The 11265-nt window shown below is 40.5% G+C and overlaps 1 protein-coding gene across 3 annotated transcripts in view; it reads right to left on the minus strand.

The window, feature by feature from the left end:
* The window catches only part of STAG1 (STAG1 cohesin complex component), a 401388-nt gene extending 390574 nt beyond the window's left edge, over nt 1-10814 (minus strand). For 2 of the 3 annotated variants that reach the window (XM_057738186.1, XM_057738184.1), the window contains exon 1: nt 10610-10814. The gene's annotated coding sequence lies outside the window, so the exon portion shown is untranslated. Of the gene's footprint in view, nt 1-1509; nt 1628-10609 lie in introns of all 3 variants that reach the window. The other variant, XM_057738185.1, reaches the window with a different exon arrangement.
* Between the last annotated feature and the right edge of the window lie 451 nt (nt 10815-11265).

Below are 11265 nucleotides of genomic sequence, written 5' to 3' on the forward strand. Positions count from 1 at the left end.
GCAGAGCACCACCAATTCCACAACCAGTCATGGCAGCCCTGGCACAGCATACCACTAAAACACAAAGGAAGAGCACTTAGACCAATCCTAGATTTGAAAAAGGGAGGGAGAGTGGGAGGAAGAGGCAATAAGGCTATTGGGAAAGGATTTTTGGAGAAGGTTATCACACCTAAGTTCTGAGTCTTGAATCGCCTTCTCTGTACATCAGGAAGACAAGAACTGTGCTCTAATGTCTTTACATCAACAGTATATGGCTCACTGTAGATGTTCAGTAAATATCTGAACGGCTCACAATGACTAAAATTATATGAAGACACCTGCTAATCTATCTCTTTCTCACCAAATAAAGAAGCAAACACACACCCATAGCTGGAACCAAAAACTATAAATACCATCTAAATATTAACGTATTTGATCTGCATACTAACTAGCTAGGAGAAAGCATCAATTGTTCTAAAAACCTGTTGCAAGATGAGGAAACAAAGGAGCCTACTGATAACATGCTTAGGTTTTTCAAAACTAAAGTCTTTAAAATCAAAAACTTTGCATTACCTGATTCAGAGTTGATTTCCTGATTATTTTAAGAGGGACTAAAAAAACTTACAGAAATCTTGGAAACTAAGACCAGGACACTAATTTTGCAATGAAGAAATTGAGGCTGAGAGAAATAGTGACTCAAAAACACACAGCTAGTTAGTGGTAAAGCTATAATTAAAACTCAAGTCTCTGGCCCTGTACTAGTTTTCTCTCTCTTATATCACACTTCCTTTACATTTATAAAATAAAATGGTAAAAATCCAAAACTTTTTAAAAAACTCAAATTAACCCGGGTTTTCTTCCCTGTACCCCATTTTTAGGAGAGGAAAAGCAGCCATCTAACTACCTTATTTTGTCTAAGAACTTACTCAAAGAGGTAACATTCAAGATTATGTTCACTCTTGGTAAGATTCATTCTTAGTCTCTTTGTTTGCAAAATTATACATGCAAAGCTAATATTCATAAATAAAAATCCTGATACAGCCATCAAATTTTCTCAATTACCAAGGAAGCAGTACCATGGCTTTCCAAGATACAGTACTTTCTAAAGAAAAAAAAAAGAGCCAGATTTTAAAATATGTTTAACAATAAGCAGGAACTCTGGCTATAACCCTATCTCTCTATTAACCTGAGTACCTCATCCTCTGACCACTCTCATTAACAGTTTATTATTAAACTAACTTTATGTGCTAATAAGAAACAGCTAGCTCTATGTGCTAATAAGAATCAAATAATTAAAATTCCTTGCTTCTGGAAAGTAATCTTATGACTTATCTGGATTATAATTTTATTCACCTTTTAAATTTAAGATTAATGTCCTTTGGATTTATATACAATGCAACACAGTCTAACAGTTAAAGCTAACTTTTTAACTGATACACCAATCCATGAAGCATGCTTTTATTATTACCATTACACAGGTGAGAAAACTGAGATTTAGAGAGATTAAAGAATCTGTCCAACTTTACATACCTAGGAAGGGGATGAGTTAGGATTTGACACAGGCAGTGTAACTCAGGTGTCAGGAACTCTCTTGGACAATAGACAATGGCTTTCTTAGCCCTTCATCATGTGATAGTGCTTCCTTCATCTGTGAACACAGAAACTTTTTAACTATTCCTAACGGTACAACCAATACAGTAAGGCATTTTCTTCCCAAAAGTTAATTTAGGCTTTAACAGTAAAGCAGAACACAGCTTAAAACATTCTTTAGCTTTTATATCTTGCATTCTGTCATAAGAATTTCTGCACATATGCTTTGTACCTCTTCTAGAGAACAGAGAAAGCCTACCTCTCAGTACTCTAAATGAGATAGGAAAAGAATAATAACCTGATATAATAGAATCAACTGAGCTTTAGGATAATAGGGAATCAGACACCTCAAAAGAGACAATCAGGTCATGTCCATGCTTAACTATGTATAAAACACTTTTTTTCTGCATCTCTAAGACTGAGGAGACAAGCAGTGGTATCTCAAATCTCTACTTGTACCTTTAAACCAACTCAACAATTATGAAGAGAAATATTGTCAGAGAGCCTAAAAACAGCTCAGGTAATACTTAAGTATTGTTATCTCAATCAGAAAATAAAGCAACTACCCTGAAAAACTCTTCCTGACACATTAAGAAGAATCTATTATTTGGGGGAACCTGAAAAGGAGAAGGGCACATCCTCTTACCTCTGCACTTTATGCTTCCAAAGTATCCTGAACCTAATGCCCTCAAAACATTTCATGTATTATCCCTATTAGTTTGTTTTGTTGCTTTGGGGTTTTGGTTTTGGTTTTTAATCTCTCCCAATAGAACAGAAGCTGTTTAAAAGCAAAGTCTATGTATTTAACAACTTTGTATACTCACTACTAGTCATGGAGTAGGCACTCATTTGTTGAAAGAAAGTTAACTGGATTCTCATCACAGAGATAAGACAACTAAGGCATCTAGAAATTAAATGTTCTACTCAAGACTACATGACTGCTACATGGTGGAAAAAGGAAATAAAGTCAAATCTCTGCAAAATAAACTTCAAAATGCAAAAGATTTCAAAAAGCACAAATAAGACTCAGATTAAAATGCCCTTCTAAGAGATGCAGAGTGTGGGTTCTGAAAGTAAGCCTGGGTTTAAATCCTGGCTCTCTCATTTATTAGTTGTGTGGCCTTGGAACAATCAGTCTACAAAGTGCCTTATGAACACCACCACTTACCAAATGTTATGGTGCCAACAGTAAATGCAATAATGTATTTGCAATAAATGAAAATACAAAGGTGATAAATGCTGACTGAAGTTATCAGGAAAGATTTTACATGGACAGATTCTATAGTGCAGTGTTTACTTGCTTTTTCTATTTTTCCTTTCTTTGTGAGCAATATAAATTATACAGCATAATACACGAAATCTAGATAATAGGTTAGAGAATTATAAAATGAACACTCCAGGTAACTACTACTAACATCAAGAAAGAGAGTACTCCTGAGACTGCCCTGGTGATCCAGTGGTCAAGACTCTACGCTCCCAATACAGGGGGCCCAGGTTCCATCCCTGGTCAGAGAACTAGATCCCACATAAGACCCAGCACAGCCAAATAAATTAAAAAATAAATATATATAAAAAAAGAAAAGGAATAGAGTACTCCAAAAGCTTCCCTACAACATCTCTCCCTCATCACAAACTTGTTTTATCAAATCTAATAAACTTAACTTAGTTAATTTAAAATTAAATAAGTTTAGTCTAACTTGTAAAACAGATAATAGCAATATAATAATTTCTTCACAGGGTTATTGTAAAATATTTACTGGTACAGTAGACATAATGAGTGTTTCTTACACACACATTACACACCAGAACAAAGACACTGGCAGTGGGGGGGAAAAAGTATGTAATCAATTTGGTAAGAGCATAAAACCCACAGAGAAGTACAGTGCAGTGACAGAGCTGGAAAGCTAGGTTGGGGCCACATAAGAAATAGAAGAAAAATCTAAGCTAATAACGTAAGGGAAATTGAGAAAATTCACTGGGCAGTTTTGAAAGACAGTTCTCCATGGGTCTCTTGTTTTTCTGCATATCTTGAAAACAGAGGCACCAACTGTCTTTGATCCAATCTTTTCAAATGTATTTGTAGAGTGAATAGTCTTGGAAAAGAGAAATAGAATCTCCCTCAGAGAAAAAGGGAGGTATGCTTACGACCCATTATAAAGATTCGAGCTTCTCTGAGCTTGGGATTCCTCCCCTCTTACACAACCCAATGCAAAAGCAGGCGTCACACTTCACTCTACCATGTACAAACTGGGGCTCCAAGGTCTGACACTAATGCTGATGCTGTGGCTACTGCTATTGCTGTAATGCACTGTTCTTCATCTCTGACCAAGGAGTCTCATGACTCCATTAAATTGAATCAGGTTAACTTGTTAGCCTGTAAGTAGGGTAAAATCTCAGAACTTTCACAGTTCTTGACAAGCATTAGCACATAATCAATGTTTATTATAATGGAGAGATTCTACTTCCATACTGTAAGAAAAGATAAAAAAAACAAACTCAACTATATGCTGCCTTCAACAGGCACATTTTTAAATATAAAGAAAGTTTTAAGTAAATGGATGGAAGAAAATACACTACAGAAACAGTAAGCTCAAGAAAGCTGTACTGGCTATTACAATATCAGAAAAAGTAGATTTTAAGATAAAGACTATTATCAGGGATAAAGAGGGACATTTCATGATGATATAAAGCCCAATTCATCAGAAAGACATAATAATCATAAATTGTATGTGCCTAATAACAGAGCTTCAAAATATATGAGGCAAAAATTAACAGAATTAAGGGAGAAATAGATAATTCCACATTCATAGCTGGATATTTTAACATCCCTCTCAGCAACTGATAGAACTAGACCAAAAAAACAGACAAACAAAAAGATATAAATGATTTGAAAAATGCTACCAAAACACATTAATCTAATTGGTATTTACAGAATAGTACATGAAACAATTGCAGAATACATATTCTCTTCAAGTGTGAAAGGTACATTTACCAAGATAAATCATATGATGAACCATGAAAAAAGATTCAGTACATTTAAAAAGATTAAAATCATACACAGCATATCTCAGACCTCAAAACGAAATTAAGTTAGAAATCAATAACAAGATATCTAAAATAATCCCAAATACATAAAAATTAAACAACACAAATAATCTATAGGTGGGCTTCTCAGGTGGCACAGTGGCTAAGAATCTGCCTGCCAATGCAGGGAACACAGGTTCAAGCCCTGGCTGGGGAAGATCCCACATGCTGCGGAGCAACTAAGCCTGTGTGCCACAACTATGCAGTCTGTGATCTAGAGCCCATGAGCCACAACTATTGAGCCCATGTGCCACAACTACAGAGCCCATGCGCCACAACTACTGAAGCCCATGCACCTAGAGCCTGTGCTCCACAACAAGAGAAGCCACAGCAATGAGAAGCCTATGCACCACAACAGAGAGCAGAGAAAGTCCATGCACAGCAAAGACCCAACACAGTCAATAAATAAATAAATTTATAAAAATAATCTATGGGTCAATGAAGATATCACAAAGCAAATCAGAAACTATTTCAAACTAAATGATAATAAAAATATCAAAATCTGTGGGATACTGCAGTGCTTGGAGGAAAATCTATAGCTTTGAATGCTTACATTAGAAAACAAGAAATGTCTGAAATCTATGACCACTTTAAGCTAGAAAAAGAAAGGCAAAATACATGGGGGAAAAATCATAAAGAACGGAAACAAACGAGAAAGAAAAGGCAAATGGAGAAAACCAGCACTTATTTTTGAGAAGGTGTACAGGGACTTTTCTGATGGTCCAGTGGTTAAGGCTTTGCCTTCGAATGCAGGGGGTGTGGGTTCAATCCCCGGTTGGGGAGCTAAGATCCCACATGTCTCTTGGCCAAAAAACCAAAACATAAAACAGAAGCAACACTGTAACAAATTCAATAAAGACTTTAAAAATGGTGCACATCAAAAAAAGTTTTAAAAAAAGCAAAGAAAAGAAAAGATATACAAATAAATAAACTAAGAATTAGACTGGTCAAGAAAAAAAAGAAAAAACATTAACAACATCAGAAATTAGAGAAATATCACTACAAATCCTACAAACATTCAAAGGCTAATAAGGAAATCGTATAAACTGTCAACAAATTTCTTTAAAAATACAACAAAACTGACGTAAGATGAAACAAAATCTGAATAACCCTGTGTCTAGTAAAAAAACCTGAATTTGAATTTACCAAGTCTTCCCACAAATTAAAATAAAATAAAATAAAATAAAATAAAATAATAAATAAATTGAAGTCCAAATGGTATCACTGATGAATTCTATCTAACAGTCAAGGAATATTGCACAAAGTCTTTCAGTAAGTAGAGGGAACACCTCCCCGGCTTATCTTATGAGGCCATCATAATCCTAATACCGAAACCTGACAAAGACATTACAATCAAAGAAAACTACAAAATAATATCACTGATGAAGAAATATCCCCAAACCCTAACATTAAATTTGAAAAGGATAATACACTGCAATCAAGTGAGGTTATCCTAGGAATCAAGATTATTTTAACACTTGAAAACCATCACTGGTGCTTGAAAACCAGTGGTAGAATTATGAACATTTTGTTGCTAAATTTTGGCTACTGCAAACACGTTTGTTCACATATTCCAGCATATAAGAATTTCTCTCATCAGGAATATAAAGACAAGTGTAATTGCTAGGTTTAAGGTACATGTATTCTTTAACTTACAAGTCATTTCCTTTTGCAAAATGACTATGCCACTCCGAAAGTGGGAGTCTTAATTTCCCTACATTCTCACCAACACTTGATGTTATCAGAATTTTTAATGTTTGCCATTCTGATGGAAGTAAAATGATTTCTTCTTATGGTTTTACTCTGCACTCTCCCAATTACCAATGAGATTGTAACTCGGCCAACTGTGTGGGTTGCTGTAAATCATGGTATCACATAGGTGAGTTGTAACCAGCATTCTTAATTAGAAAAAAAAAAATTTAAATATCAGCGTGTACTGCGTACAGGTTAGATACTATTTCCATTGTGTATGTGTTTGTACTGGGTCACAGCATAAAATGTTTTTGTAATTCTGAGCTTCTAGCAAGTTCAAAGCCATCTCTAGAGCTGTTTAATTACAGCAAAACTCCTTAGAGAAGTTTGGGCAACTTAACTGGTGCATCATTTAGGCCCACAGTACAAAGGAATGTATCTTATAAAGAAAGCAGGCTTGAGATGCCCTTTAAGCACTAACTGGCAAGAACACAGAAGAAGGAAAAGAGGAAGAAGAAACCTGAAAGAAGCAATAAGGGGTGAACTGTTACAAAGAGAAAAGATTCTCAATTGGTCTATGACCCACTTAAAGTTCACTTAAAAAGAATCACGTTTGTTAATAAGACAAGGTTTCTCTCAGTACTAAAACATGGGGAAGTTGGGATCCTATCCTCTTGACTACCAAAATGACAGAAAACTGATCCCTACTTCTCTGTAGACACACCCTAATTCCCACCTCAAGAACCACCTCCTCTTTTGGCTTATGCAAGAGCATCCTCTTAGGTCTCTGCTTCCTACTTTTCCCTACACAGTGTCACAGTAGCAAGAATCATCTAAACTCTAGAGATTCATATTTTAACTCAACTAACAAATATTTACCAAGCCCTTACTATATTGCCTCTCTATTAAGAAATTAACCTGTATCTCCCAAACAATTTTAACTCCTGGTTATATCTCTAAATCTTGTTATTCTTAACTAAAAATGTCCTAATTGCCTCCTCTTGAAGATATTTTGCTTCTTGGACTGTTAAGCCTCTCACATACCATGACGAATTTCTGCTACCCTCTTTGTCCACCAATAATATCCCTACTCTATTTTAAATAACTATTCTTTTTCATAATAATGCCCTCTTCAAAAGTTGCTGGACCAACCACACCACAGCAACTGCCTGGTGTAATGAGCTTATGAATCTACTTGTCACTTAACAGGAGTGTGATCTTAGTCATTTAAATTTCTTAACTTCCCTAAGATTCAATTTCATCCCTAAAATGAGTAAAACAATAGGTTAATAATCTCTATAGCCCTTTTTTTTTTTTTGCCTTTCTCCTTTTTACTTAACTTCTTAAAATTTCACTTTTAATTTCCTATAAATGCAATAAAATGCTTTTATAGGGGGAGGCACTTCAACTGAGGTATCAGGAAATAAGAAAAGGAAAAAGCATAAAGACAAAACAAGTATGAGTAAACTTACCAATTGGGGTTACTGCTCTGCCTATGTGTTCCTCTTGTACATCCCGATTCTAAAGAAGCAGTTGTAAAGATACTTCTTTCCACATGGCAAGCAAAATTCTAACAACCCTCAATGACCCCCACCCTCATATATAACCCTCCCCTTAATTGTGGGAGAGACCTGGAAATATAATGGGATATCACTCCTATGATTGTTTTCTGGCTAATAGATTTTTGCACGTGTACTTAAGGTCCCTAATCAGTTGAGTTCACCAAAAAAGAGATCACCCTGAGTGGGTCTGACTTAATCACATCAGCTTTTTAAAAGGGTCTTTAAAAGGGAGTGCAGAAGACAGAGACAGAGGAAGCCAGAGCAACTGATTCCTGCTTGCCTGGGTGAAAGCAAACAGCCATGATGTGAAATGCCTATGTGAACATGTGGCTAGGAACTGATCTAGCCAACAGCTAGAAAGAGGATGTCAACTTCAGTCAAAAAGCCACAAGGAAATTCAGCGAACAAGTAGTGAGCATGAAACAAGGTCCTGAGCCTCAGATGAGAACTGCAACCACAGCTAACATCTTGATTTTAGCCTGGTGAGATGCTGAACAGAGAGCCCAACTACAAAGTACTCAGATTTCTCACCTATAGAAACTGTGAGATAATAAATAGGTGTTGTTTAAACTGCTAAATTTGTGGTACTTCACTATACATAAGAAGAAAACTAATACACTCCATCAACACAGGACATAGCAGCAAAGGATAAAAGGGGGAAATCTTTTTCTCCAGAGTGCACTGTACCTTCTCACAGCACTGATTATGAAGATATACAGACCCAGAATCAAGGGAAAAAAATTAAAACTGTATAAAACCACATAAATTTTTACAGTTTTAATAATTAAAAAGGGCTTTTCCACACAAGCTTGTTATAAAACTATCATAAAATTTATTACCTTCATTTTAGTGATGAGGAAAGTCAGGCTGGAAGAGTGACACCCCAAAGATCAAAAACCTAGGGTATGTTTAAAGTAACTTCAGACCAGGGCTCGCTCTCCCCTACCACAGCCCCCTTAAGGCTTTAAAAGAGTCATGGAAATCAACAGTATTTATTTAGAGTCTTAAAGGGAAGCAATCCTAATAATATAACAATTTTCCACATTTCACATCTATGTAAATATCCCTTAGATTTGTCAGAATATCAAAACTAAAGAGGATACTTAGAAACTTCCAATCAAAAGTAGTTTGGTTGTAAAAATGACCATTGGCAGACCATTTGAATAAACTTAACGTACATTTTGAAACGTAAAGAAAAAATTTTAACAAAACGCTTGTCGGTTTTCTAGTGCTTTATTCAGATAGCAAACAATTTGTGTTATAACTATTCTCAAAGATCAAAAGCAAGTAAACAACCTTTCCCAATCTTTCACTATCTCCCCCCTTGGGTAAATTATTTTAGCCTGAATTTTTTGTACATTATAAATATGAGAACGTGGTAGAATATATCATACAATACAATAAGTGGTTTTTATTTTCACTGTTGTGTATATTTTCCTAAGTGCTTCACCATCAGAATATGCAATTTTCTTAAAAAGGCACAAAACTCTAAAAGGTGGAGTCGACCTCCACATAAGTTACAAATTACACAACTTTCTTTATGCCAAGTCATATACTTTCATAAACAGTATGTCTGCTAAGAGATGCAAAATAAAGTCCTTTCGAGTCACAACCACGAGAAAAGAATAAACTATATTTACCATCTTAACATCTACTTTAACAGCAAATAATCGCTGTCGTCACATATAAACAGCATTGTTTTGACTCTATAAGAGTGTAAAACCAGCCCATGATTTATACGCCCAGGGCACGATTCTCCGTAATGTGAAGAGAATCGATAACATTTCAAATGCGGGCAGAAGGGGTGACGTGACAAACCTAAAACCTGAAAATTTCTTAGTCCCTACAGCACACAAGAAGCACCCAATCTGGACTCTCCAATCGAGGCCCAGGTCCAACTCAAGGCACTCCAGTTTCCCAGCTCTTCACCCCGCCCCCACCCCGAGAAAGGAGGGAAAACAACTTTTATTGGCCTCGTCTCCCGGGGGGCTGGCAAACTAGCGGGGCAGTGCTCCGGCCTGGACACGTTTCACAAGGAGGCCTCCGTCGGGGGCGGGGAGGGCAGATAGCGGGAAAGCCCGGCTTCGACGTCCCCTCTGCCCCAGGCGCCAGCCCCCCGCTCCACCCCACCGAGAAGAGGCCTGGGCTGGCCGCCACGCCGAGCGACCCCCAGGCCCCTCCACCGAGGCGAGCTCGTTGTCATGTGACGACGCCGCCGCCGCTAAAACACCGCAGAAACGTAGGGCGACGGGCGGCATTCGCACCAGCCCGCCTCGGCCCGGCCCCGCCGGGCGCGGACGAGTCCCGAGAGTCCGGGCGGGGGGGCGGAGGGCGGGCTTGGCGGCGGGCCCGAGCGCGCCACAAAGGCTTCCGCGCCCGTCGCCTTAGTGCCCGAGCGGGCGGGGGCACAATTTTCGGGGCCCGCGGGAGGGGTGCGGAACTACCAGGGCTCCGGGGCGCCCGTCGCGCCCACAGTCGTTCTCCCCGGCGCCCGGACGGCCGGCGACCGCCGCGCCCCGCACAGGCCCGCGCGGCCTCCCTCCCCCGCGCGGGGCCCGCGCCCGGCCCGCCCGCTCCCCGCTCGCGCTCTCTCGCTCTCTCCCGGCCTCCATCTTGGATCGGCGCTTCCAGCCCCCGCGCCGCTGCCGCCGCATTCCCCCTCTTTCCCGCCCCCCGCCGCCGTCGCCGCCGCCCGCACTCACCTCAGCTGCCCATCCGGGCGCCGCCGGCCGTCGACCTAGTTTCCCCCCAAAAGTCTCCGGTGTGTTATTCCCGATGTGGGGGGGTTGTTACGGGGTGGTCGCCGGGGGTTCGGGAGCGGGGGCCGCGCCTTCAACGGAGCTGCAATCCTAACCCGCCATCTGGTGGCATTTTCCACACGCCAATGGCGCCGCTGCAGACTTGGGTCCGGACCGCCCTCTGCTGGCCGCCGTGCTTACTGCCTCGCTGACGGGACGGGCCTGCCCGGAAAGGGGAGGGAGCTGAGGCGCGAGCTGGGGGCCGCGGCGGGGACGCGCGCAAACGCTTTCCTGTGGGGATTGCGCGCACGCGCGCCAGCGGGGCGGGAAACGTGGCCGCTGCGTGGCGGCCCGGCCCCCGCACGGAGCGCTGGCCCAGCTCAGCCAATCGCGAGCAGCGGATATCTCTCGGTGAGGGCGCTGTGGACGGTTCGTGGGCTGCCCGAGGCGGGCGGAAGGATGGCCGCGGTGGCGCCTGCGCGCCCCGCTGGCTGAGTTGCCACCCGCCATTTTTGGAGCTTTTCCGAGACCTGGGAGGGAAACCCGCCCTCGGCCCCTTCACCGAGGCCCCTCCCCGGGTCTCGGGACTGGCGCTCCCCCGCAGCCCCGCCCGGCTCCTG

This window comes from Hippopotamus amphibius, chromosome 6 (genome assembly GCF_030028045.1).
Source record: "Hippopotamus amphibius kiboko isolate mHipAmp2 chromosome 6, mHipAmp2.hap2, whole genome shotgun sequence".
Classification (NCBI taxonomy): domain Eukaryota; kingdom Metazoa; phylum Chordata; class Mammalia; order Artiodactyla; family Hippopotamidae; genus Hippopotamus; species Hippopotamus amphibius.